The 27716-nt window shown below is 43.9% G+C and overlaps 1 protein-coding gene across 6 annotated transcripts in view; it reads right to left on the bottom strand.

The window, feature by feature from the left end:
• Positions 1–19256, bottom strand: part of AKAP13 (A-kinase anchoring protein 13) — a 184537-nt gene extending 165281 nt beyond the window's left edge. For 5 of the 6 annotated variants that reach the window (XM_079763881.1, XM_079763883.1, XM_079763885.1 and 2 more), the window contains exon 1: positions 19047–19255. The gene's annotated coding sequence lies outside the window, so the exon portion shown is untranslated. Of the gene's footprint in view, positions 1–19046 lie in introns of all 6 variants that reach the window. The other variant, XM_079763884.1, reaches the window with a different exon arrangement.
• Positions 19257–27716: the final 8460 nt, after the last annotated feature.

Genomic DNA, 27716 nt, shown 5'->3' with positions numbered 1-27716 from the left:
GATGAAATGCAGAAACACTACATGGACCCACAGCATCACGCCAAGCACAAGAGTAGGAATGACTAAGAACTTCAAGACAACAAAACGGTACAGCTGGAAATCAGAGTCTAGTTCAATGAATACAACAAATGGAAGTTTTCAAGAAACAAGTCCACCAACAGCGCCAACATCCATGTCATGCATCTCCCCTGATGGAAAGGATTCTGAGTCAGACAGACAACATCTCCCGCTATAAATGAGAGAAAGTGTCAGAATATTCTATACAGAGAATAGAGTTTACAACTTCAATTAATTTCAAACTGCTTGGGAAAGATAATTAAGTAACAAATGTTAATGAACTACAGAAAATTTTACTATTTGAATGTAGATAAGTTGAAACTAGGAACCAATAAAACACTGCCAAGAAGAGATTCTCAGTGACCTTCTACAATGATTAAAGCATGTAATTAGCACACACAAAAGTGCCCTTTAGGATAAGCTTTATCCCAGTCTGCCTCCAAAATACAAATTTAACAGTTAAAATTAATGAGGCTTTACAGAATATGGTGATGCTTTCCTATTAAATACACAAATCTACCCCCAAAGATATACATATCACTGAAGTCTACTTCACTAGGTTCTACAAAGAAGTCCTAGAAAGACAATTACTTCCACATTGGAAATTATGCTTAAGGCAATCATAGATTACATTCACCGATCTAACTAGACAAAAGGCACCCCAAGTTCAACCATTCCCACTTCACAGTAAAGTACAGGAGAAAGTCCAGGGAAAATGCACAGGTTTACTGAGAGGATAAAAACAAACCTGTTTCTGAGAACTAAGAAAATAAAAGATTCTCCTTGATGGCATCAATCATGGTGCATATCAGAATCCCAGATTCCTGCCCCCCGCCCGCCCCGGACATTCTGATTCTGAGCCAGGACTGAGAACCACAGCCTCCCTGCAGTAACTATATCCATTTTTTGCTCCCTTTCTCCTAAACAGAGAGCGGTTTGTCTGGTTTTGGTTGGTTGGTTGGCTGGCTGGATGCTTGGTTAGAAAATCTATGGCCTTGTGGCACTTATCACAAAGCCAATTGTGCATACTTGAACTCCCAAACTAAATCCTACATTTCCTGAGGGCCAGAAGGAAGGTTACCATTTTCCTGGGCACCTACACAAACCATGTCAGCAAGCGCACTCTAGTAGATGGTCAACCAGTGAAGTAAATTAGTCCAATAAAAACAAAATATGAAGGAACAGCTTAGGGAATTACCTCCCATGCTTTCCTCTTCCCTGACCTGAAAAACAACTTTCCGATGGACCATTAGTCTTGTGAGGGAGAGAGGAAGGGAGAAGATCAGCTGGGGAAACTCTAGAAGGAGCACATGATCCCAAGTTAGAAATGCAAGAAAATCAAGAACTCAAGAAAAGCCACTAGGGAAAAAGGGAAAACACAGATCAAGAGCCTAAGAAGTATGAAAGTAAACAATTAGGTAGGAAAAGAATGGTGGTTGTTAGACCATTCTAAACAAGAGAAACATAATCTCTTCTGTGGTCACAAAATAAATGTCATGCAAGATCTTTTGAGCCAAGACACAATTGAATTCAAATTCCAGCTCCACTAGCTAATAACAATACTTCATTCATGTGCCACACTTTCTCTCTTCAAAATAAAAATAAAAAGGCCCTTCCCAGTTGCTCAATGGTTAGAGCTTTGGCCCATTGACAGAAGGGTCACGGGTTCAATTCCTGGTCAAGGACACATACCTCAGTTGCAGAGTCAGGGCACATGAGGGAGGCAACCAGTTGATGTCTCTCACATAGATGTTTCTCTCTCCCCTCCTCCCTCCCTTCCACTCTCTAAATGAGAAAAAAGTATCCTCAGGTGAGGATTAAAACAAACAAACACTAATACGCTTACTGGGATATGGAGAAGGAATACCTTATTTCACCAGAACGTAACACCAGAAAACTTTGCTAAGGGTCAACCGTAGGAACCAGAGGTACATTTTGAAGCAGGTCAAGGGCTAGCTATTTTATGTGAGAGAAGTTATCTGAAAAGCATGGAATCTCAAAGTCCAAAAACCACTGGAAGCTCAGCTGGTGTATCTTCAAAAAGGCCTGGCCCTACCGAGGAAGAACATATTGATATTTCCAGTATCAATCCAGAATTTAATATCAGACAATCAGCAAAAGATAAAAAACAACGAAAATGCCCTTTGTTTCTAAGTTAGCAAGCTTAGAAGGAAAACTTAATGCCAAAAAAATCAGTTGTTCAAGCATCAATTTTCCTTTTTTTTAAAAAAAAAAAATATTTTTTTTATTGATTTTCTACAGAGAGGAAGGAAGGGGGACAGAGAGTTAGAAACATCGATGAGAGAGAAACATCGATCAGCTGCCTCCTGCACACCCCCTACTGGGGATGTGCCCACAACCAAGGTACATGCCCTTGACCAGAATCGAACCTGGGACCCTTCAGTCCGCAGGCCGACGCTCTATCCACTGAGCCAAACCGGTTAGGGCCAATTTTCCTTTGATGAAGAACCGAGGAAGACAAACTGACTGGTGAACAGAATCCCTTATTTCGTATTGAAACATAGCACATTTCTATAGCAAACTTCACCATAGATAACAAATGTCAATTCTGTAAGTACATAAGCCTTTGTGGACAGGCCATCTTTCCTGTTACAGTACAATTTTAAGGAAGCATGTGTGTAGGATGCCTAAAATTTGCTATCTTTAATAGAGAGGGAGACTACGGCCTTGGTGAGGATGGAGTAGAGTGAACATCTTGGTTTTCAGAAGGGTTCATTTTTGGCAGAATGACCTTGACACCATCTCAAACATTCAAATATATACCAAAATTCCCATAATCATCATAGATGTAATTTGATATTTTATATGTCCAGTAAGTTAAAGCAAATTACCCAACTTGTTTAAAATTTTCTTTTCCCCACTAAAAACCAGTTAGCTGTAGACAAAATTAAGCACCTTGGACAAACTCATTAACCACGAGCGTTCCCAAAATGATTGTGGCTATCAGTCATGCCCATGGATACTACGGGGGAGAGGTATAAGGTATGACTTTACATTAATGAGATGGATGATTTCCAAAGTGGCTTAGCAGGGAGCGAGAAGGAAAAACAAAACAAAACACAGAATGAAGAAAAAGGCACCAGCCTGCCACAGCACCTGGCTACCCATAAGTGAATCTCAAACCAAACATTATTGAAGCTGTTCATAAAGTGCCCCCCAAAGTTACTAAGGTAGGACCACCATCTATTTGTTTTTTAACTCCTTCCCCAAGCACCTAGTACAGTGCTAAACATAGCTGCACAATGAGTAGAGTTCTTTATAGACTAATTCTTCTTTTGTTGTGGATAACCTCACCCAAGGATATTTTTCCATTGATTTCTGGAAACAGTGGAAGGGAGAGGGAGAGACAGAGAGAAACATGGATGTGAGAGAGACACGTCGATTGGATGCCTCTCACACACACCCCAATTGGGGCTGGAGGCTGCAACCCAGGTACGTGAACTTAACAGGGATCGAACCTAGGATCCCTCAGTCCACAAGCCGACGCTTTATCCACTGAGCAAAACTGGCTAGGGCTAGACTAATTCTTAAGTGTCCACTTACATAATAGGCAGCTCAGTGAACTCTGGGTTTATAGAAGGGTGATCCCATCCATTCTTCATTAATGCTCTCACAGATCTAGAATGTCCTTCCCTACCCAACGCCTCATGGCAGACACAGCTGCTCTATCATCTGTTTCCACCTCACTCTGTCCAAATCTTTCTAAGTCTCTCTAACATGTACCATACTGACTCATTTTTCTGTTTAGCAAGTCTTCCTCGATGCATGAGTTCTGAGCTCAGGAACAGAGACACACATGCTAACTCCAGCGCTGAACCTCCTGGCACTTCTTAGAAGCTAATAGTCGATATGCTTATGTCTCACTTTAAAAGCTCATTTCTCTCAGAAATCTCTCAGGAGACTGGCCAAAGGAAAATTAACATAACCCTTTACCAGCCCAAACTTGAAACTAAAATTTAATACAACACTCCAACCCAGAGCACTTAACCCAAAAACTCACAACACTCTGTCACACTCTTAAATTACAGTAAGTCCCTCCCCCACCCCTCACGGTCACAAAGCTGCCATTCCACAAGATACAAGCCCAGAATGAACTTTAGAGAATAGATTCCTAACTGTTCTCCCAGACCATTTCAGTCATATCCAGTCACATAGTCCCCAAACACAATGGGAAGGCTAAAAGGAGAAAAAGTTCCAAGCAGATGCCAGCAGTCTCTGAGTTAGAACATCCTTTCAATTTGTCATCTGCTCAAAGACAGACATTGAAAAGAACCAAGAACAAATTAACCATTCATCTTAGAAATGCATCCACACCAAGAGAAGGCATTCTGACATCAGAATTCACAAAACATGGAGTCCACCAACTTGCTTATCCAATTTTGGAGCTCCCTAACTTTTTCCAAGTTGCTAAATAAAAGAAAACTGGACCCGTAACATTTGTATGAATAGTCTATTTCCCATTGTCATTCTATATGTCACCATCTATACCTCACTACTATATTTTTATTTATGTACAGGAATCTTTTTTGTTAATTAGCACTGGAATAAAAGCTATTGACTATTTCAGAGGAAGAAAAAGCACAATGACCATATTCCTCTTCTGTCTTTTTACTGTGCAACTATTCATAAGTTCTTGCTTTGTTTTCCCCTCATTTTAAAGCTCCTTCACACAATTAGCAATTCACTTCTACCACAAAATACCATTTCAGAAATGAAAGGCAATCTTTACAACAGTTTAAATTAGCCCCCTGTCAGAGTCTATTTACATAATACAAATCTGAAAGGCAAGTTCCAATTATACACTGGCCACAGCAGCGCTGAGTGAAAGGAAGGCTGGATTTGAAGGCACAGGAAGAAAGTCAGAGAGAAATCTGAAATAAAGCCTGATTTAATCAAGACCGAAATATAAGCGGGCCCTTGACCGGAATAGAACCTAAGACCCTTTAGTCCAAGGGCCGACACTAACCACTGAGCCAAATTGGCCAGGGCTTGCAAAGACAATTTTCAGCTATCTAAGTAATGGAAAGCTGAGTTGTTAAGCATGTGGGCCACTGAAATACACACACTTGGAGGTTCCTGGTCAGCAAGCCCACCAAGGAGAAAATGATCCCAATTGAGAGGGCCTGACAACACACCGCGCTTCACCCCCAGATGAACCCGCGGCAACTTCTGTTCCTGTGCAAGGTGCGTGGGTCAAGGGCAGCCCTCTGCTCAGGCTGTGCTCCCACACCTGCCTTCATCTCCGTAACCCAGGAGCCTCGGATCAGACCGACGGCTCTGCTCCTGCTCCTGCTCCTCACTGTCACCTGCCTTCTTCTCCGTAACCCAGGAGCCTCGGATCAGACCAACGGCTCTGCTCCTGCTCCTGCTCCTCACTGTCACCTGCCTTCTTCTCCGTAACCCAGGAGCCTCGGATCAGACCGACGGCTCTGCTCCTGCTCCTGCTCCTCACTGTCACCTGACTTCAACTCCATTCCCATTTCCTTCTCTCCCAGTGGGAAACCTCCTTTCTGATCTGAAATAACACTTTCAGGGGACCTAAGGGTTTTGCATCCTTGAATGAAATCAAGAAGGGTAACTAGCACAAGCAGTGGCCTCTGAATTCTAAATCTCCCCAGCCTGAGCTACGTCTACACATTACCTACTACTGATCTCTAAGAAATTAAGCCTCTGGACTCCAGTAAGGGTCTCTTCTGAAGTTCTGCTCACCTTCAACTCAACAACAAAACAACCCAGTTAAAAAATGGGTCCAGAATCTGAACAGGCACGCCTCCAAAGAAGACATACAAATGGCCAAGAAACAGGTGAAAAGATGCTCAATTTATCACTAATCGTCAGAGAAATGCAAATCAAAATCACAATGAGATACTTACCTCACTCCTATTATGATGACTAATAATTAAAAAAAACACACAACTATTGGAGAGGATGTGGAGAAGTTGGAGTTCTTGTGCACTGCTGGTGGGAATGTAAAATGGTGCAGTCGCTATGGAAAACAGTATGGTGGGTCCTCGAAAAAATTAAAAGCAGAATTACTACAAGATCCAAAAATAATTGGCTCTTTCAGGGCCTAGCCCAGAATATGCTGTTTCAAATGTTTGCTGAACAGAATCCCAAAAAATTGAAAGCAGGGACTTGAAGAGATATTCGCACACCCATGTTCATAGCAGCATTATTCACAAGAGGAACAGGTGGAAGTAACACAAATCTCCATGGATAGACGATGAGTGAATAAACAAAATGTGGTGTATACATACGGTGAAATACTATTCATCCTAACAGGGAAGGATATTCCCACACCCTGATGGCCCTTAAGGACATTACACTAAGTGAAATAAGCCCGTCACAAAAAGACAAATACTGTATGGCTGCATTTATGTAAGGTACCCAGAAGAGCCAAATTCTTAGAGAAAGAAAGTAGAATGGCGGTTGCCAGGGGCTTGGGGTGGGGGAACGGGCAGTTATTGTTTAATGGGTACAGAGTTTTAGTTCTGAAGATGGATGATGGTGATGGTCACATAACAATATGAATGTGCTTAATACCACTGACCTGATTGGTAAATTTTATGTTATGTGTATTCCACCAACATTAAAAAATTTTAATGTAAGAAAGATTACTGGCACACAGTAGTACGCAGATGCTGTTTCCTGCATGAATAAATGAACTCTAAACAGACTGCAGGCAAAAGCAAACAGCCACTTTGAAAGCGGTTATCTAAGCCAACCTCAGAAGTCACCTCCTCCAGGAAGTCTACTGCATCCGCATGCCAGAATGAATCATGCCCCTCAGTACACAATCATTCACCAAGCAGCCTAAGCTGGGACCCAGTCATCCTGGACAAACTCAATCCACGCGACCTTGAAAATGTCCAGGGGATCTGCTAGCACCCTCTCCTCACTGCACTGCCACTCAGGCCCTGGTCACCCCTGCCCTACACTATTGTCATGGTCCCCGCTAACGTTTCTCTGCCCCCCGAGTCACTATCCATAGTGCTCCCAGAATGAGCTATCCAAAATAAAAGCAGACTGTCCTGCCCCGGCTATTGTGGCTCAGTCGGTTAAGCGTTGTCCCATGCACCGACGGGTGGCTGGTTTGATTCCTGATCAGGGCACATGCCCAGGTTGCAGGTTCAGTCCCAGGTAGGGGTGCATGTGGGAGGCAACCAATTGATGTTTCTCTCACTTGGATGTTTCTCTCTGTCCCCCCTTCCTCTCCCTAAAACATCAATTTTTTAAAAGTTTGAATTGGTTAAAACATTTGACCCATACATTCATAAGCCCTAGACGTATCCCCATGTCATATTAAGAAACCCTATGGTAACGCTTTAAGGAAACACAAAACAAACCTTACACAATGGCAAAGTAAACTCACCCGTGTGTCATAGGATACAGCATTCTAGATACAATAGAATGTATCTTTATTTCAAAAAAGCCATTGCCACATAAGGCCCTGCTTCACAGCCCTATGTAAGGTTACTAAGAATGTACAAACACAATGACAATCGCCGGAAGGAGGCAAGTGCAACCAAGGAAAGCAGAACTTCAAAGGTAACTAACAATTTGCCCAACAAAAGCAAATTAGACATTGATTGTTTTCAACACCGCTACAATCTAACACGTCATTAAATACCACTGAGTCCCTACCATAGGCAGGGGGTTAGGGCTGGGGCAATGTGTGACACTAGCCCAGCAAAGGGCCTAAGACATAACATAAAATTTACCATACAGGATAGAAAGCTGTGTGCCAGAAAAGGTTTGAGAAGTCAGAAAAAGAGATTACATACAACTATAAGAATAAAGGAGGGTTTATATAGGAAATAGCCTTCAAGACGCGTATCAAAAGCTATGGCAAATGTGAAAAAGAATAAAAGAAGCCCAAGCGGGCTTGGCTCAGTGGATAGAGCGTCAGCCTGCGGACCGAAGGGTCCTGGGTTCGATTCGAGCCGAGGGCACATGCCTGGGTTGCGGGCTTGATCCCTAGTGGGGGGTGTGCAGGAGGCAGCCGATCAATGATTCTCTCTCATCATTGATGTTTCTATCGCTCTCTCCTTCTCCCTTCCTCTCTGAAATCAATAAAGAAATATATTATATAAAAAAAAGAATAAAAGAAAAAAAATTAAATTAAAAAAAATTTTTTTAAAGCTATATCAAATGTGGACATGCAGAGATGGGAAGGAAAACTGTGTGTCCCCAGAGTCCATCCTCAGCACTGGCATGCAAAGTGATCAATACCTATTTCTCCAATGGATAATAACAGAACCCGTATCTTGTAAGGATTAAGATGAATAAGGGAGTGCACTGTACTAATCTTGGCATACAAAAAGAGTAATCTGATGGTAATTATGACTATTATTATTGTCACCGGCATATTAATCAAGAAACAAAATCTAAGTGCTTTAAGGGGAGTGACCAAGTCTTATTTGTGTTCATCCCTGGGTCCCCAGCACCTAACAGGGCCCCTGAGAGCAGGCCTCCAATAAATGTTTGCTGGATAAAGTACACCTAAAATCAACTAATTAAGCTCCTTGCACCTCAATTTCCTCTTATGGCAAAATCATAAAAACATCTTGCAGAGGTGAGAATGATAAACATAAGACACTAAATTCAATTAATAAACATAGGACACTTCGACATTTATAGGTCCCCAATAAATGACAGCTATTAAATCAGTGAACTTGACCCTGTAGATTTCAACAGGCATCAGGGCTAAAGGGAGAGAACAGCTAGAACATTTCCTCTGAATTTCCTTTCGTATTTGGGTCCTGAGGTACCACACAGATGAACCATTACTTTTATTTGGACTCAGGAGATAAAATTTTCCACTTAACGGGCACACATCCTAGCGAGCTAACTATTAAAGTGGTAAGCTTTAGACTGCCACAATCCTTTTGGCAAAGCGGCCAAAATAGTACTTCACCACAGAGAGGGGGGGAAAGTGTGGTATTTCAGAGAATCCATGAGCTTAGGACAAAATATATACAAATGGGGCCATGAAAAACAGTGGATCAATTGTTCTTGGGGCTTCAAAGGAAAGCTTTAAAGATGATGCTCTGAATTAGAAAGCAACACTTTGAATAGACATTGCCAAATGAATTATTAAGGAAGTACAAAATTTATGAAGGCAGCCGATTACCTGAAACTATTTTCTTCACCAAAATCAAAATAAATGGGAATGTATTTTAAGAAGAAAAACAGATCTCCGGGGGGAAAAAGAAATCACTAAATTCTATGAGGGGAGGTGGAAAAACTACTCACATAAACCAAAAATAATCTTTTATAAATCAGAACATTTTTATACTAGTATTAAGAGGAACAGTCATTAAAAAAAAAAACACAACACAACTTACGGGAGAATAACTGAAAAACTGCAGAGATCAGTAATTTGTGCAGCTTTATTTAATTTTCCATGTCTAATTTGATAGAAACCTCAGATTTCATACAAAAGTGCTTAATATAAGGTTTATGGTTCTATTCATGTAATGATTCTGTTGAAAGGAAAAAAGGCTACTCAGCACTCATTTGCTGAGTTAAAGATGTCTGTTCCGAATCCTGGCAACATACCATGCCATGATGTACAGAGACAGTTCATGGTTACAGTATTATAAACTGGAGTAAAAAATGCCATTAAAAATCACTAGTGAGAAGATAATAGTTCGGTAATGACTTTCAATACAACTAGAATAAATATATTAAAGTTTAGCAGAAGTAAATGTTACTGTATATGAATTATATCAATGAAACTGCTATTTTAAAAAACGACATATGCAGAGAATGGCAAAAATCTTACTAATTTGCAACCAATCGATATTTCTCTGCCTCCCTCCTTTCCTCTCTCTCTAAAAATAAAAAAAAAGGGAACAGATCCCCATTCGTGATAAAAATTTAATTAAATGTGCACGCCACGCTCTCAGAATTCTCCCTTTGCCATCACTTACTAAGATTTCTCTGGCCAGGGCAAGCAGACAAAGATTCATGAACAGGTTCCTCTGAAGGACCAGGATACACACAATGACAAAAAGGAACCTGCATGTCCTGTCCTAGGAAGTCACCTAGACTCAATATTTATTAAATGGTTCTATTTATTGCTCTGCAGTAAAAAAAAAAAAAAAAAAAAAAGATGTTTAAAGTAGAGTAATGTGGTTGGCAACAATAGCAAATAATAAATTAATTATTCCAACCATAGTAGGAAGGAAGAAGTCATTGCAACTTGAGGAATTCTCACCGATGTAAAAATTTCCTGTGTCCCATTTCATGTCCAAGATCCCAAGTTTTATATCCTCCTCCAGCCAGCCCTCTTGGACTCAATGAAAAGTGCGCCATTCACATTATTGCACAGAACTGAAGAATTCAAGGGCAGAAGAAAAGCAGTAACCTACTCAAGGTCACACAGCTAGGTATGTGACAGAAACACAGCTGAACTGGGACTAGAGTCTCCTTCCAAATCCTCTCCCAACCATACAACCTTGCCAAGGAAAAGCCATTGTGTTGGGCGAGGAAGGGAAAAGAGAGGGAATCAGGTGACAGACAAGTGGTGGTGAGGACACTAGCAAAGTATTCAGTTACAGTTATCTCCTAAGCAGGAGTAAAAAAGAAAAGAATCTTTTTCCCAGAAATTAGCATGTGTAATGACTGTTTATTTGCCAGAATCACTTCCTGAGCCTCAAAACCCCCACAGGAGTTAATAAAGAACAATTCGCATTTAAGGGACCACAGGAAAAAAAAAGGCTGTAATACAGTTCATTGAATCACCCAGATCTTTCCCCAAATATCCTGAACCTGGTGTCTTTTCTTCAGTCTACACAATTCCATCCCCTTTGCATTAAGCAGATACACCCCCCAAAAAAACACACACATGCTTGATGTGAGCTAAATTGGGCACGAAGCTGGGAAGTGAATGAAGTTATTTAATTCTGCATGGTGTTTGCCTGCGTTTTTCTCACTGGAGACTTGCTCCTTATCCCCTTCACACTTCAGTACTGCTAAAATGAGCCCCCAAAACTGGTTTTTCAACTTCCAAAATAGGTTAAACATGAACTAATTAACTGTTTGCAAAAACACTTTGTGGATGTGAAAGAGTGTGCAAATGTTAATTATTAATGTTGATCCACAAGGCTCCTGCATCTGAAAACACAATTCTATGCTGGCAAGTTTCTGCTACTTTCAAGGCACAAACACAAGAGCCCTGCAGGTTTTTAAGAATTCTAGGGAAACTTTAAGGGCAAACCACAACGATTTTCTATTTACAAGAACAAGCTGGATTTCTAAACTGGCTGTTTTGGATATAACTATATCAGTGGGGGGAAATGTGACTTTAAGGCATATACAGCAAAACTAGAGTATGTTGATAGCCACAAGTCCTGGATGAAAATTATGGTTAACTGATTTGAGAGAAGCAAACTAAAATCTATGACCCTCAGTTTTCTCGCCAAAAAAGGCGGGGGCTTGCCGTAGCCGGTTTGGCTCAGTGGATAGAGCGTCGGCCTGCGGACTCAAGGGTCCCGGGTTCAGTTCCGGTCAAGGGCATGTACCTTGGTTGCGGGCACATCCCCAGTGGGTGGTGTGCAGGAGGCAGCTGATCGATGTTTCTCTCTCATCGATGTTTCTGACTCTCTATCCCTCTCCCTTCCTCTCTGTAAAAAATCAATAAAATATATATTTTTTTTAAAAAAGTCGGGGACGTGGGGGGAAGCGTACCTATTTTATAGAGTTACTGTAAGGAATTAAGAAATGTAAATGAACATACAATATGCAGACAGGCACCCAGGAAGTACAGTTTCTTCTTCCCTTTAATGACTTCACTTTTTAGAGAATATCTATTAGGAAATAGCCTGCCTCTAGACTGGGAAAGTCTTTTAAATACTCACTATCCTAGCCTCTAAGGTCTAAGCATACATACAATAACATTTTAGCAGGAGGGCCTAGGCAAAAGCTAGGTCATTCCTGTCCAATGACTCATAGACATCCTTAGTCCTCAAACAGAGAGAGCACCTATCTACAAAAAAAAATCAGATATCCTTAAGAGACTGGAAATATACAGCACATCTCACTAATACTATTTTTATCGTGCTTAGAGGAGAAAAGTTTTCAGCGTGTGTGGAGTCCTAACTGCTATGATACACAAGGTATTGTTTTAGGTCACTCCCACCTTCCTTCCTTCCTATCTAATCCCCCATAGTTATACCTAGTTGTTGATTACCATTGTCATTATTATTACTAACTACCATGCCATGTACCCCTCCTTGTGCCAGGAGCTTTACATATCCCTAATTCCCACCATAACCCTACCCCAGTCTCCCCTCTCTACAACTGTCTAATTCTTATATCCAGTCCAGACTTCATCCCTGAACTCCAAGTTGGCATACCCAAATACTAGTACCGTCACTTAAAAGTCTCACACATCAAACTCAACATGTCCAAAAGAGAAGTCACAATTCCTTCCTCCCAGCAAACTCACTCCACATCTTCCCCAACTAGGAATCACCCATTATTCCTTTCTTTCCTTCAAAGCCTTCTTCCAATCCGTAAGAAATCCTATCAGTTCTATCTTCAAATTGTGTATTGACTCCAATCACCTCTCACCAGTTCCACTGCCACCACCCTAACCCGAACCACCACCCTCTCCAGCTGGACTCCTCCTGCGCATGCGCAGCCCTGAACCAGTCTCCGTTTCCACCCCTGCTTCCTACACATCACAGAGAAACTCCGAAAACCTAAATCAGCCCTGGTCACTCCTCGATTAAACCCTTCAGTTCTTCCCACTGTACTTAATAGCCATCTGACCTGGTTTCCTCCTACAGACACGACGGTATAGCCTACAGTTAGTTCTCTGTTCTCACCCCATCCCCGCCGCATGAGCATCCCTGGTCAGACTCCCACCTAAAGCCCTCTGACCTTGTGTTCCTTCTGCTCAGAACATCCAGGGATCTTCAAGTGGCTCTCCTCCTTCACTTCCTTCAGATCTCTGCTCAACTCTAGCTCCTCAGAAACGCTTTGTTTGACCTCCCCAAATTCTGCTAATACTCTTCATATTCGTCCTAGAATTATCACCACCAGAGATCACAGAAATTGTTTGTACATTTATGTTCTGCTTCTCTCACTAGAATTTCAGCTTCTTGATTGATGGCAGCAACAACCGTTTGTCGTTGAATCCCCGTCATCTAGAACAATGCCCAATGTACAGACGGTGCCAAAATCTGTGTTGAATAAATGAACAGCCCTACATAGAATAAATGTTATAGGCCCATCTTACAAAAAAACTGAACTTCACCCCTAACCCGTTTGGCTCAGTGGATAGAGCATTGGCCTGCAGACTGAAGGGTCCCAGGTTCGATTCCAGTCGAGGGCATGTACCTTGGTTGTGGGCACATCCCCAGTAGGAAGTGTGCAGGAGGCAGCTGATTGATGTTTCTCTCTCATTGATGTTTCTAACTCTCTATCCCTCTCTCTTTCACTCTGTAAAAAATCAATAAAAATTTAAAAAAAAACACCTGAACTTCAGAGACAAACAACTTATCCAAAGCCACACAGCAAAATGTCACCAAGTGCATCTGAAAGAGCCAATTCTCTAGCTACTGACTCACGACCTTTTTTGTGCCATAAAACGGAACCGTACATACATACGAAGAAACAAGTATAACAAAGCATTTCTATTTGAAAATATTAGACAACAGTGACCTTTCTGTTCACTACTAGACCATTTCATGGCTGTGGTTAGTCATATGTAGAGTATGTACTATGTATGTACCTCTTCAACTGGAAGAGATCTAGTTTTCTCATAATCCCCAGAGCATAAGGGCTAAGCTATAGACAGCAGACATTTAACAAATGTTTCTTTGATGTTTATACCCCAAAGACTTAAAGAATTCTGTAACGAAACTTTCAGCACCACCACTCTTCCAAGGACTTCAATTTCCAATCATGATGGAGTAACTGAATCCAGATTTATCCTGCCACACCCCTCCAACCACCAGAAAAATGGATAAAATATATGAGGCAACATCTTCTAGACACTGGACAGCTGGCACAACAGGACTGCGATCCCTAATGGAAGGAAACAGATGAGATGAGCCCCACAATTGGACCAGCTTTCTCAGCTGGAGGCACATCCTGGACCTGGGTACAGTGAGGAGGATCCCAGGCAGCACATGGCAGTCTGGTAGGGTTGGGAATCAGACATAAGAGTTTGGAAGACTGAGGAATCTAAAAGCTGCTGGGTACCAGAAAGGAGAGAGCTCCATGAAGGACCCCCAGAAATCAGAACAGAGGCCTGCTGGAGTCAGACAGTGAGTAGCAAATTATGCACGCATATTGGAAAAAATCTATGAGGGCGGGCAAAGAATGACCCAATGCCCAGCCAGCATGGCTCAGTGGTTGAGTGTCCACCTATGAACCAGGAGGACACGGTTCGATTCCCGGTCAGGGCACATGCCCGGGTTGTGGGCTCGATCCCCAGTGTGGGGCATGCAGGAGACAGCCAATCGATGATTCTATCTCATCATTGATATTTCTCTCTCTCCCTTCCTCTCTGAAATCAATTATATATATATATATATATATATATATATATATATATATATATATATATTTTTTTTTTTTTTTTTAACCACACACACGAACAAACCAACATTAAAAATAGGCAGTAGGCCAGATTTGGCCTGTGTCCGTCTGATAGTCTGAGGATATAGTTTATCCTAACGTAGACAAAACTACAGTTTCGGAAAGTAGAATAGTGGTAGCCTATGGTAAGGTAGGCAATGGGGTGAGGGCTGTGGCACAAGGGAACTTTCTAGAGTAATAGAAATGCTCTCTATCTTAGTTGTGCTGTTACATGCATGGATACATTTGAAAAATGAATCAAACTCTATCTACTTCTAATGGGCATATAAATACTATCTCAATAAACATGATTTACTTTTCAGAGGCACTCTTTCAAGCTGATAGTATTGATGATGTGAAAAGCATTACCTTTGGAGTCAGAATAATTTGAGTTCAAATTTTGGGATCATAGTTTAATAGCTTAGTTTCATGTGACCGCTGTCTAATCACTTTTGGGTCTATTCCCTCATCCTAAACTGATTAATAATTCAATAAGAAATGTAGGTAAGACACAAAGTGTAACACCTGGCACACTCCCCTGATTTGCGTAAACCAATTTAAAAACAATAATAATTTAAGAAAATGAGTAAAACTGAGACAACGACACTACCTTCCTTTGTACTCTTCTGAAATATTCTGACAGTCTTTGCTCATTGTTTACTGTGGTTTCCCCTGACTTCAAGTACTGGCATCCAGTGTCAGTTCCTGAGATTTCACAGTAACTTGGGCACGTGCAGGAGGCAATCAATGGGTGTGTCTCTCTCATCTCTCCTATCTCCCTCCCTCCCTCCTTCCCACTTTCTGAAAATCAATGGAAACAATATCCTCGTGTGAGGATTAACAACAACAAAAACAGTTATCTTGAAGGGGAAGTGAGTGATTTGTTCATGTCTCTGAACTGTACCACACTACATTTAACGCCCAGTCCAGTTCTATCTTAAGCAAGTTTGAGAAATGCAGTCAAAATCCTTATCTATCACTTTTCAAAACTAATGTAAAATAAGGAAGAAAAGCCGGAACTGTCCAAATAACGATTACAAATGTTGAAAACAATTTCCTAAACACTATAAATGCATAGAGTTCTACCCAACCAAGCCACTCTGCCAGGTCCACTCAAATCAAGTGATTGAGCAAGTAAAAGCTGTTTCTATTAACATTCAGTTCAACTACCACCTTAAAAACTTACATCTGATGAAGACTAGATTAGCAGGAGGATCCCTTATGACAGAAGTATCTAACTAAACTCCTATACTCAGAAGCATCAGATTTTTAAAAATACATTTTTAAGTCATACAAAATGTAGCAAAAGTATTAGGCACCTACTTGATGTTAGGCACACAATTTCATTTATCCATAAAAATACTGAAAGTATGCCAGTACACCTTCCACAGTAGGAAACCCAAGCTCTGAGAAGTTAAGTGGCCTGCTCAAGGCTACACTAGTCGTGACACCTTAATCAATAAAGAAATTTAAAAAAAAAAAGGCTACACTAGTCAATGGAAGGTGGCGATTTAAACTCCGATTTACCTAGCTTCAAAGAATGTCTCTTCTTCTCAACTGTGCTATCTCCCCGTTTCACAACAGGGAAGTAGGCAGTGTGCGAATAAATTAATCGTTTCACCAAAAAAAGAGAGAAAATTTCTAAATCAGAACTACTTTTGGAAATCCATAGTGCACTATTTAAGCCTCGCTTCTTTTCAAGAATTAACAGATTAAAAGGAAAAATTAGAAACTCTTTTAAAGTAAACTAAATTCCTGCCGTGGCCGGTTTGCTCAATGGTTAGAGCCTCGTCCCGAGGACAAAGGGTCTCGGGTTTGATTCCTGGTCAAGGGCACGTACTTCAGTTGCAGGCTCGATCCCGTTAGGGAGCGTGCGGGAGGCAACCATCATGCATGCGCATCTCTCATATCTCTCCCGCGCCCCCCCCCCCCCCACCACCACTTTCTCTGAAAAAGTCAATGGAAAAAAATATCCTTGGGTGAAGATTTAAAAATAAATTCCATCAGAGATCTGGAAGTGAACTGTCACTCTGGACAAGTCCCCGGAGTTAGCGTTTCTATGTGCACAACCACCATTGAAGACAAAGCACTTCAACCATTGCAAACGCATACTGAACACCTGCGTTCGTTTTAAGCCTCCTTCCTGGCAAAGAGGGAACAGAGTGAATTCAGGTGCATCACAGGCCCCAAGGAGTCAAACTAGAGGCGGAGTCCATTTACACTACATATGCATAGCTAGCATTAGTCAGGCAAATAAACGATGTGTGAGGAACCCTAAAGCAAAAGTATGCACAACAGGCTCACAGCTGAGAAGGAAAGCAACTGGCCTACTTGTCACGTTGTGTTGTAATCGTGTCTGTTTGCATTTTGTTCCTCCCTGACAACCCCTTCCAACCTCCTGCCTCACAATCCCCCACACATTCACGCCAAACCTACACCTTGTTGTAGATTATTATTTAGTTTAAAAGTACAATGCTTGCTTTTTGTTGATATGTGCATTTTACTTGATGTAAGCATTTAAGAAAAAAGCACCATGCTGACGCACCATTAGGGCCTTTTTCTTTGGCCTCATCAGGTGAAGAAAGTTGATTTCTTAAAGCAAGATGAGGCAAACCAACCAGGAAAACCCAGAACACTTCTCTAAGGTACTCACTCAGCAGGAGAAATCAATCAAAGCACACTGACGGCGCACACCCTATTTCTCCAAAATGTTCTTTTTAGTTTAGCAGATGGCAAAGGGAGGTAACAACTGATACTAACAACATCCTGGTCATTTTGTTTCACTAAGAATTTCAACATTTAAACCAGTTCCGACTACAGGACTTAAACAGAGTATCACGATAAACTAAATGAACCAAATTCAGTAGAATCATGCACCCAAAATCTGACAACGAGGCCGGTACTTACAGCAGTCTGCAAACCCCCAAGAGACCAGGAAGGAATACAAGAACTGCAACAGTGCTTCATCTCAACCAACCAAAAATCAACTTTGCAAAACAGCAGCATTTGTCCTGATCTGGGCAACCCCATGTTTTAGAAAAATGGAATAAGCTGCTGCTTCTGAAAATAAAGGGGAACCAGAAGAAAAAAAAAAGGGGGGGGGGGAGGCACATGGCTTTTCCTTTAGTTCTTTATGCCTGGGGCAAAAAAAAAACTCTCAAAGTACCTTCACTGAGTGTAAAAGCTGAGAATGAACCCCGGGAACACAATCCAACTTTCACTGTGAATCCTAACTTCACGGTAAGATAAATGTGATGGAATCACTTTGCTCTAAAGAACTATTTCCTAAAATACAAACAAACAAAAAAACACTAAAACTAAAGAAACAAACAGCCCTAGCCAGTTTGGCTCAGTGGATAGAGCATCGGCCTGCGGACTGAAGGATACCGGTTCCATTCCGGTCAAGGGCACAGGCCCGGGTTGTGGGCTCCATCCCCAGTAGGGGGCGTACAGGAGGCAGCCGACCCATGATTCTCTCTCATCACTGATGTTTCCATCTCTCCATTCCTCTCCGAAATCAATAAAAATATAGTTTAAACACACACACACACGCACACACACACAAAACAAATCTATGTTTCTCTTCTTCTGATGTAAAAATATTGTGAGGGTTTTCCCCAAACTGTTTTAAAACTCTTCACATACTGGTTGGCTTCGGGGGTGGGGGAAAGAAGTGTCCGAAACCCATGTTTACAAATAAAAAAAGTTTTTGGTTGGTCTCAAAGGAAGGCTGCACTCGAAGTCGTACAGAGTTGAGCCCAAGGCACTCTGCACGGTCCCAGGGCGGGTCCCCGGTCCCGCGCGCCCGTCTCCGACCCGCACGGGTCCCCCCCGGCCGCGCCCCCCGAAAAGCAGGCGCCCAAAGCGGCCCCCGAAGGCGGGCCCGGCCCGGCGTGTGGACCGTCCGCGTCCCTAGCACTTGGAAGCGGACTCGGTCGGCCGAGAGGGACCCACGGAGCAGCCGACGTTCCCCGCCCCATTCGGAGCCCACGGCGGGGGGGAAGCACGGGGCTCGGAGGTCCGGGCCTCAAAGGATGAAGGCGCAGCCATCGCGCGGGAGGCGGCCGCGCCCCCCACCCTGGGAGCTGGGGCCGCCCCGAGGTTGGGCGGCGACCAGACAATGCGGGAGGTCGGACGCGGAGGGAGGCGGGGGCCGCGGGACCCGGGCGGGGGGCGCTCCGCCGCCGCCCATTCATCCCCGCCCGCCCGCCCGCGCGCGCGCCCCCTCCCCGTCCCCGTCCCCGCGGCCCTGCTCCCCTCCCCCTCCCGAGCCCAACAGCAGTCGCAGGGGGAGGGCCCCGCGCTCCGGGCCGACCCCCTCCTCAAATCACAAAACTTCCCCCCAACTCCAACAACTAAAGTTGCGCTCTCACCGTGCGGCGCCGGGGGCTCCCCCGCGGACCGAGTCGGGGCAGCTCGGCACCTTCGCCGCGGAGAGAAACAATGGGCGGCCGCTCCCCCGACGGACGGCTGGAGGCTGCAGCGGCGGAGGCGAGGAGCGAGGAAGGCGCTCTCGGCGGAGGCTCTCCGCGGCTGCTGGGTCCGCGCTGGCTCTGCGCACAGCCCGAGCCCGCCGGCGCATGCGCTACCGGGCGCTCTTAGAAGGGCGGGCTACCCCGGGAGGGCGGGGAGGCCTACGGGGGGAGCCCAGGGCTGAGAGCTGGGATTGCCTAGCAAGGCTGTCCGTCAAGTTCCATGGGACCAATAGGAAGACGCCTGGGCGGTGCGCTCAGGTTGCTAAGGGAAGCTGAAGTTGCAAGCCACGGCTGCGCTGCGCCAAAGTGATCGAAGTGGGGTGGCTGCTTGAGGCTGCTCAGGAAAATGCCACCCCCCCCCCCACCCTCTCCGCTCCGTCGTAACTCCGGAAACCGCACTTCCTCTGGGTGCTGGTGCCTACCTGAGCTGTGGCACTCCCCACACATACTGAAATGATTTGCTTTTCTATTTCCCTCCACTTAAAATCAGGAGGGGTTTAGTGTTCTCTGTGTCCAGTGCCCAGGAGCGTTACTGCTGGGTATTCAACAAGTGTTTTGGATGGATGGATGGATGGATGGATGGATGGATGGATGGATGGATGGATGGATGGATGGATGGATGGGGTATATGGCCGCATCAGGACTGTGACAATGTATTCCAGGAACTTTGAGCTACTCGGTGACGACAAAATCATACAGTCTTTGAGTTGCAAAGGACCTCAGAAATCATGTGGTGGGCATTTGATAAAATGTGGTCTGTTGGTACAGGAAGAAACTTATTCGTTGTTTTTAATATATTTTTTTTATTGAGTTCAAAGAAGAAGGCGGGAGGGAGAGATAGAAACATTGATGATGGGAGAGAATCATTGATTGGCTGCCTCCTGCACGCCCCCTACTGGGGATCGAGCTGGCAACCAGGGCATGTGCCCTGGGTCAGAATTGAACCCGGGACCCTTCAGTGCGCAGGCAGAAGCTCCACTGAGCCACACCAGCTAGGGCGGAACTTACTGTTTTTATAGTTGTGTGTTTATTTTAATGCAGATGGGAGATGGGCAGGGAAAATGTCTATCGTGTCAAACCATCATTTCATTGACTTCATTTCTTAGATCAAATGGGACGTTATAAAAAGCGAGCCTACTTAAGGAAAAATATTTTTTAAGAAGTGATTGAGTGAGCCTCGACCTGTGAAACAGGAGATCACGGTTCTATTATTCCCCGTTGGGCCACAAACCTGGGTTGCGGGCTCCATCCCCAGCGTGCAGGAGGCAGCTGATCAATGACTCTCTCATCATTGGTGTTTCTATCTCTCCCTCCCTCTCCCTTCCTCTCTGAAATCAATAAAAATCTATTTTTAAAAAAAAAATTATCTTTATTGTTGAAAGTATTATAGATGTCTCCTTTTTTTCTCATTGACCCTCTCCACCCTGGACCGGTACAACCCCCTACCCTACCCCCACCCCCAGGCCTTCACCACACTTTTGTCTGTGCCCATTGGTTATATGCATATAAATTCTTTGGTTAATCTCTCCCCACCTACCCACCCACCCCCGCCTAATCTCTTTTGTAAAGCATTAGAACAAATTTGTACCAGGGCTTTTCTTTCACAAGCAGTGGACATTTTATTGCTTTTAAGATACAAACAGTACCCTGGGGTTGCTTTGAGGGAATTTCTACTTTTAGCCCCTGGCTTGGGGGGCAGCCATATCCACCAAGACCTCAATTCCAATTCCGTGGCTTCCGCGCATGATCACACCTGAGGCAATCAATTCATCTTATCTACAGGCAACAATGATTAGTTCAGGGTTGGGCATCTGACCTCAAACAGGTCAGTCCGGGGCAACGGGAGTCAATTCTACTCTGTTTAAACTATCAAGGTAGCTGACTTTTTTTCCAACCGGAACGGGGAAGGCTATGCTTCTCGGCCATCTTGTTACCATGAGGGAAGAATCTCTTCAGCCCTGACTGGTTTGGCTCAGTGGATGGAGCGTGGGCCTGCGGACTCAGGGGTCCCAGGTTCAATTCTGGTCGGGGGCATGTGCCTTGGTTTCGGGCACATCCCCAGTGAGGGGTGTGCAGGAGGAAGCTGATTGATGTTTCTCTCTCATCTATGTTTCTAACTCTCCCTCTCCCTTCCTCTCGGTAAAAAATCAATAAAATATATATATATTTTAAAAAAAGAATCTCTTCAAATGGAGCCAACACCGTGGAAAGGTTGAGAGATAAAGAAAAGCAATGTTTGGTGACATGGATTGAACTGCTGAATTGAACAACACAGACTTGTCAACTGTGTACGCCAATAAAGCCAGTGGAAGAGTCTGTCACTTGTATCCACAAGAGTTCTAATGGACACACGGGACCCCATGAGCTGATGACGCCTGACCAGCTTCTCAGTTCAATTAGCAAATAGCTATTGAGGGCTGACTGTGTTCCTCCTTAGGGTTGGTCCTGGCATTAGAGACAAAGAGCAAGGTAAAGTAGGTCTTGGAGGACAACCCATCTGGCGAAGAAGAAGAGGGGGGTCGTGTAGGAGACTTGGGTGTGTTTGTGCACCCGCAGCTGCGGACCTTCCCAGAAAAAGGAAGAGCAAATGCAAAGACGGGATAGATCAGAAACACAACACGCAGGAGAAACTGGAGAGGAAGCAAGGCAAAGTCAGGTGTCGCTGCCTTGCTAAGGAGCGCAATGTTCATTCTGCAAGGCCGAGAGGAACCCTCAAAAGACTGAAGCAGTCTGTTGGGAACAGATGTTCCCCTGAGATCACCCTAGCTAGCATCATGTACTTCGGTTGGACGTAAGTGGGGGGTGAGGAGGAGGGTGCAGACAGAGGAACAGCTATGAGAAACCTAGCTCCAGGTAGGAGGTTTTGCAGTCCAGAGCTACATTTTCACTTGTTGAGTGGCAGAGGGAAACTTTCTTCCTCAATGTCAAGCTCAATGCTGCCCAATCAATAGAAGTATATGGTAGCCCTGGCCGGTTTGGCTCAGTGGACAGAGCGTCAGCCTGCGGACTGAAGAGTCCCAGATTCGATTCCGATCAAGGGCATGTACCTTGGTTGCGGGCACATCCCCAGTAGGGGGTGTGTGGGAGGCAGCTGATCGATGTTTCTCTCTCATCAATGTCTCTAGCGCTCTATTCCTCTCCCTTCCTCTCTGTAAAAATTCAATAAAATATTTTTTAAAAAAAGAAGTATATGGTAAATATATATGATTTAAAACTTTCTAGTAAACGCCTGGTCGGTGTGCCTAAGTGGTTAAAGCGTCAGCCTGCGCACCAAGGGTCTCGGGTTTGATTCCCAGTCAAGGGCATGTACCTAGGTTGCAGGTTCAATCCCTAGCCCCATTTAGGATGTATGCATGCATGCGTGTGGGAGGCAACCAATCAAGGTGACACATGGATGTTTCTCTCTCCCCCTTCCAGAGATATGGCAGCTACCTAGCCTCCTCCCCTCACGTGGTTCCCCAGCCTTTAATTAATATGTGCCAGATGTACCACTTAGTGATAGAACACTATTTAATTTCTGAAACCCTTGCTCTTCTCCATGATGGCCCTTTCCAGGAATACGTTTGCTTAAAGGCTTCTCATGGGATCAAATTAAGCTTCTAAAGTCATATATTTCCAACTAGAGGCCTGGTGCACGAATTCGTGCACGGGTGGGATTCCCTCGGCCTGGCCGGCGATCAGGGCCAATCAGGGCATCTCTCCAAGTCCTGATCAGGCCGATCGGAGCCAGCCAGCAAGGGGGGGAGGGAGGGGGCGGGGGGGGGAGGTTGGCTGTGAGAGCGCACTGACCACCAGGGGGCAGTTCCTGCATTGAGTGCCTGCCCCCTGGTGGTCAGTGCACATCATAGCTACCATCTGGTCGTCTGGTCATAACGGTCACTTAGGCTTTTATATATATAGATGGTGGAAGAGTTAGGGGCTGCTGGGTTGATGGAAGGAAGGGAATCACAAAAGCTTCAGGAGTAAGGAACTACCCTGACCTCAAAAAATAAGTTATTGTCATATTTCTTAGTCAGGAGTCAAGGGGATTTAATTTTAGGATGTAAAAGAGTCCAGAGACTTCCTCCCAGTAACTGCAAAAAGACAAACACCAATACATCGGTCACTTTTGGGAGTCACATTCATTTTGTTAGGTTTGGTTTGTGTTTACTTTAAGCGGAGGTCCTAGTGGAGAAGATGGGGGCTGTGATTCTGATTCCAGAGAGATTTATGGGCTGGCTCAAGAACTGCACATTTCGTCTGATTGCTTTTCTCTTTATGCCCAGCCTTTTCCAGTTTATTCAGCTGCTCTCATAATTATCCCCAATTATTTATAATAGTAGGTTTCTGAAGCTAGAGTTAGAGAAACACCATGTTTTTTGAGCCCTAAACACTATTTAATGGAAATGACTCCAGCAACACATGTGAGCCCCAAACTCAGGTTTTCTTGGGCAGATTTTTTAAAACCTTTTGGTTTCATCTCTAATATAATATTTTCCCCCAAAATTACATAGAGTTTGCAATATTAAAGAACAGAAGTCCATATGTGCACATAACAGTTACCAATAACTACAGTTTCCACACAGCTTAAAATAACTTTTTCGTTTTTTTCAATGGGATGAACATAGCACTTGTAATTTTTTTTTTGGGGGGGAGGAGGGGTTGGGGGTCTTACAATATATAAATTCCCAGATACCAAAGTACTTCAGGAAAGAGCTGGTCAATTAAAATATAATTGAGGCGGAGGGAGGAGTACAGCAAGGGGTGGAGAGAAATAAATAAATAAATAAATAAATAAATAAAATATAATGTAATTGAGTGAGACTCTTGGGGGTTCTTTTTCCTACTTTTTATTATCCAATGTACAATTCATATGCAAACTTCACCATTTGTCCCAGTAAGGATATTTAGAACTATGCGTATTTTTCCCCTAGAGCCTTGGTGAGGATAGTGTAAGGAGCCTCTGGGATGGCTTTAAGCGTACCAATATCCGGATTTTTGGGGTGCCAGAAGAAGAGAGAGAGCAAGATACTGAAAACCTATTTGAAGAAATAATGACAGAAAACTTCCCCCACCTGGTGAAAGAAATAGACTTACAAGTTCAGGAAGCGCACAGAACCCCAAACAAGAGGAATCCAAAGAGGACCACACCAAGACACATCATAATTAAAATGCCAAGGGCAAAAGACAAAGAGAGAATCTTACAAGCAGCAAGAGAAAAACAGTTAGTTACATACAAGGGAGCACCCATACGACTGTCGGCTGATTTCTCAACAGAAACTATGCAGGCCAGACGGGAATGGCAAGAAATATTCAAAGTGATGAATAGTAAGAACCTACAACCAAGACTACTCTACCCAGCAAAGTTATCATTCAGAATTGAAGGGCAGATAAAGAGCATCACAGATAAGAAAAAGCTAAAGGAGTTCATCACCACCAAACCAGTATTATATGAAATGCTGAAAGGTTTTCTTTAAAAAGAGGAAAAAGAAGAAAAAAGTAAAGATAAAAATTATGAACAACAAATACATATCTATCAACAAGTGATCCTAAAAATCAAGTGAATTAAAAATCTGAGGAACAGAATAAACTGGTGAACATAATAGAATCAGAGGCATAGAATGGGAGTGAATTGATAATTCTCAGCGGGAAAGGGGTGTCTGTGTGGGGGGTATGGGAAGAGACTGGACAAAAATCATACACCTATGGATAAGGACAACGGGGGGAGAAACAATTGTAATCTGAACAATAAAGATTTATTTAAAAAAACAACAACTATTTAGCTTTGTTTAATTCCTTATTTCTCAAACTTGTTTGATCATGAAGCCGGTTTCTCGGAAAGCACATCAGTATTTCACTGAGGAAAACGGAAGGACTGTGGACAGAAGCAGGTGGGAGGGTGCCGGGGAGGCAGAATCCGCAGCTGCCCACCTCTCTCACCTTCCCTCGCAAGTTCATTCTCTGTCCTATGTTCCGGCCTCAATCAAGGTTACCGCCTGCGCTGAAACCTGTAAGTCACCGCGGGCATGTTCCTAGGCCCTGCCCCGAACGTCCAGACTGATGCCAAGGGCTTTGACTCTCTAGCTTCACGTGGCACAACATGCCCTCTGGCTTCTTCTTGCCTGCCCCTGTTGATACCTTACCTCTACCCAGAATACCCTCCCATTGCCCCTCTTCCTGGCTAATTCTGCAACTCCTAAAAGCCAGCTCAAGAACACCCCGCCATGAAGCTCCCAGCTTGGAAGGAGTCAGGCGAGTCACCAACTTATAGGGAGATAGTTCTGGGTCTCACTTTTTTTTTTTTCCTCACCCAAGGATATTTTTTCCACTGATATATATATTTTTTTGAGAGAGAGTGGAGGAAATGTGTGGGGTTAGGAGGAGAGAGAGGGAGAGAGAGAGACAGAGAGAGAGAGAGAGAGAAACAGACATCGGACACACCGACTGGTTGCCTCCCACATGCACCTGGACCAGGGTCAGGGATCAAGCATGCAACCCTGCAACCAAGGTACATGCCCTTGACCTGAATGGAACCTTTAACCCTTCAGTCTGAGGGCTGGCACTCTAACCACTGAGCCAGATCGGCCAGGGCCTGGGTCTCACTTTTATGTGAGAGTTGCTCTCACAGTCAAATATAAACCTTGGAAGATGCAGGTAAAAACTGGCCCTGCACCTCCTCCTCCCTCCCCTCCATCCACACAGTCATGTCCCCTTCACACAAAGCAAGTGCTTTGAAAATGCCAGAATTCTAAATGCAGAAACAGCTATTCGTCCACAGCGAAGGCATCAAGACATGTTTTTAAAATTTCACATCTGTGCCTCTCAATTTGTGAAACTTCACTGAAGTTTATGAAAGAACTATTTAATTGTGTTTGCTTTCCCCCCTTCTGGCTTCAGTGTGATGGGTCTCTGTCACATTAGCTCTGTTAATGCACTTAAATCTTGACCTACAGACCCCCGTGGGTGTATAATTCCCGGCTGTGCTGTGACCCGAGCCCCGCACGGAAAGACCTTGGCCTCGGCATACATGAGGAACAAAGCTTGTGACACAAGACACTTTCGCTGGGGTAATTTTAGCCCGTCTCTTACAGTGGGTAGCAGGTCTATTTGCAAATCTGCTTTACCGCTCTTTGTTTTTCTCTCTGGATCTCCGTCTCTCTCTCTTCTCGTTTTAAGTACAACACTCCCTCCTGGTTTTCTCTAAGTATTCAGCGACAGAAAGACAGCAGCTGTATAAAATACATTCTCTCTCTCTCTCTCTCTCTCTCTCTCTCTCTCTCTCTCTCACACACACACACACACACACACACTCACACACTCACAGGAGACGGATTTGAAAAGTAAGCCCAGACCTGCCTCACTTCTGCAGGGTTGCCAAGTCAGAGAGGAGCCTTCGAAATAGCCTTTGTGTGAGGACCCTGGCTTGTCTGTGCTGACAGTTACACATTCCAACTTGTCATTTGTCTCGGACTTACGTTCCCAAATGCTCCCATCGAGCTATGCCACTTATCACCTGCTTAGTATGTGACACTTTATCTGCCAAGACAAATGACATGTTCGAAAAGCCTTCTGGTGAGCGAGGGCCATACAGGATTGCAACACGCAACGTTTGGGCATTTTCTCTGAATCCGCTTTTCAAGTCTGCTTTCCAGATCTTGCCTGTTGCTGGGGTTAGTGGGGTTTTCATTATAGGCCGGCGTGTTGTACTTAGGTTAGAGACAGAGCCTCGGGCAAATGGATCTTTTTTTTGTTTTGTTTTTTTTGTTGTTGTTAATCCTCATCCAAGGACATTTTTCCATTGAATTTTAGAAACAGTGGAAGGGAGGGGAAGAGACGGAGAGTCTCTTAGATGTGAGAGAGACACATCGATTGATTGCCCCCCGCAAGCCCTAACCGGGGGCAGGGATGGAGCCTGCAACCAAGGTCCGTGCCCTTGATGGAAATCAAACCCTGGACCCTTCAGTCCAGGGGGCCAACACTCTATCCACTGAGCCAAACAGGCGAGAGCCAGATAAATGGATCTTGATTGGTAGCACAAACTGCCCTTGAAAACTCCAAAACCCTGACAGTAAATTTGATCAAAAGAAGTGTCAGTGATTAAAAACAAATGTTTTGGGGCTACCAAAAACTGAGGTCATCAGATTTTCAGGGCACTTCTGTGGACTTTTCACATGCAGAATATCTTTTTAATTAAACGAACGACATGCTTCTGAAAGTGAGAGGCTGACAGGTTTGGTCGGGGCCAGAAATAGAAGGCAAGCACTGGAGTGCCTTCACAGAAGACTTTAGAGTCCTGAACTGCTTCTGCTAAGAAATTTCAGGGCTCGGTTACAGCCCCTATGCTCTTTCATGCCCGAGAGACCTCTGAGAATCAGTTTTCCAGACTGAAATTCACCCTCTCCGCATTGGGTAAAAATCTCAGACCTCCAGTGCACGTTGTGATAACCGTAGATATGGCTCTCTGGTGAAAAGAGAGCCAAACGATGGAGTCATAGTGTCAATATATATATATATTTTTTAAATATATTTTATTGACTTTTTACAGAGAGGAAAGGAGAGGGATAGAAAGCCAGAAACATCGATGAGAGA

The sequence above is a fragment of the Cnephaeus nilssonii genome (genome assembly GCF_951640355.1).
Source record: "Cnephaeus nilssonii genome assembly, chromosome: 24".
Classification (NCBI taxonomy): domain Eukaryota; kingdom Metazoa; phylum Chordata; class Mammalia; order Chiroptera; family Vespertilionidae; genus Cnephaeus; species Cnephaeus nilssonii.
This window is presented reverse-complemented; position numbering and strand designations above follow the sequence as displayed.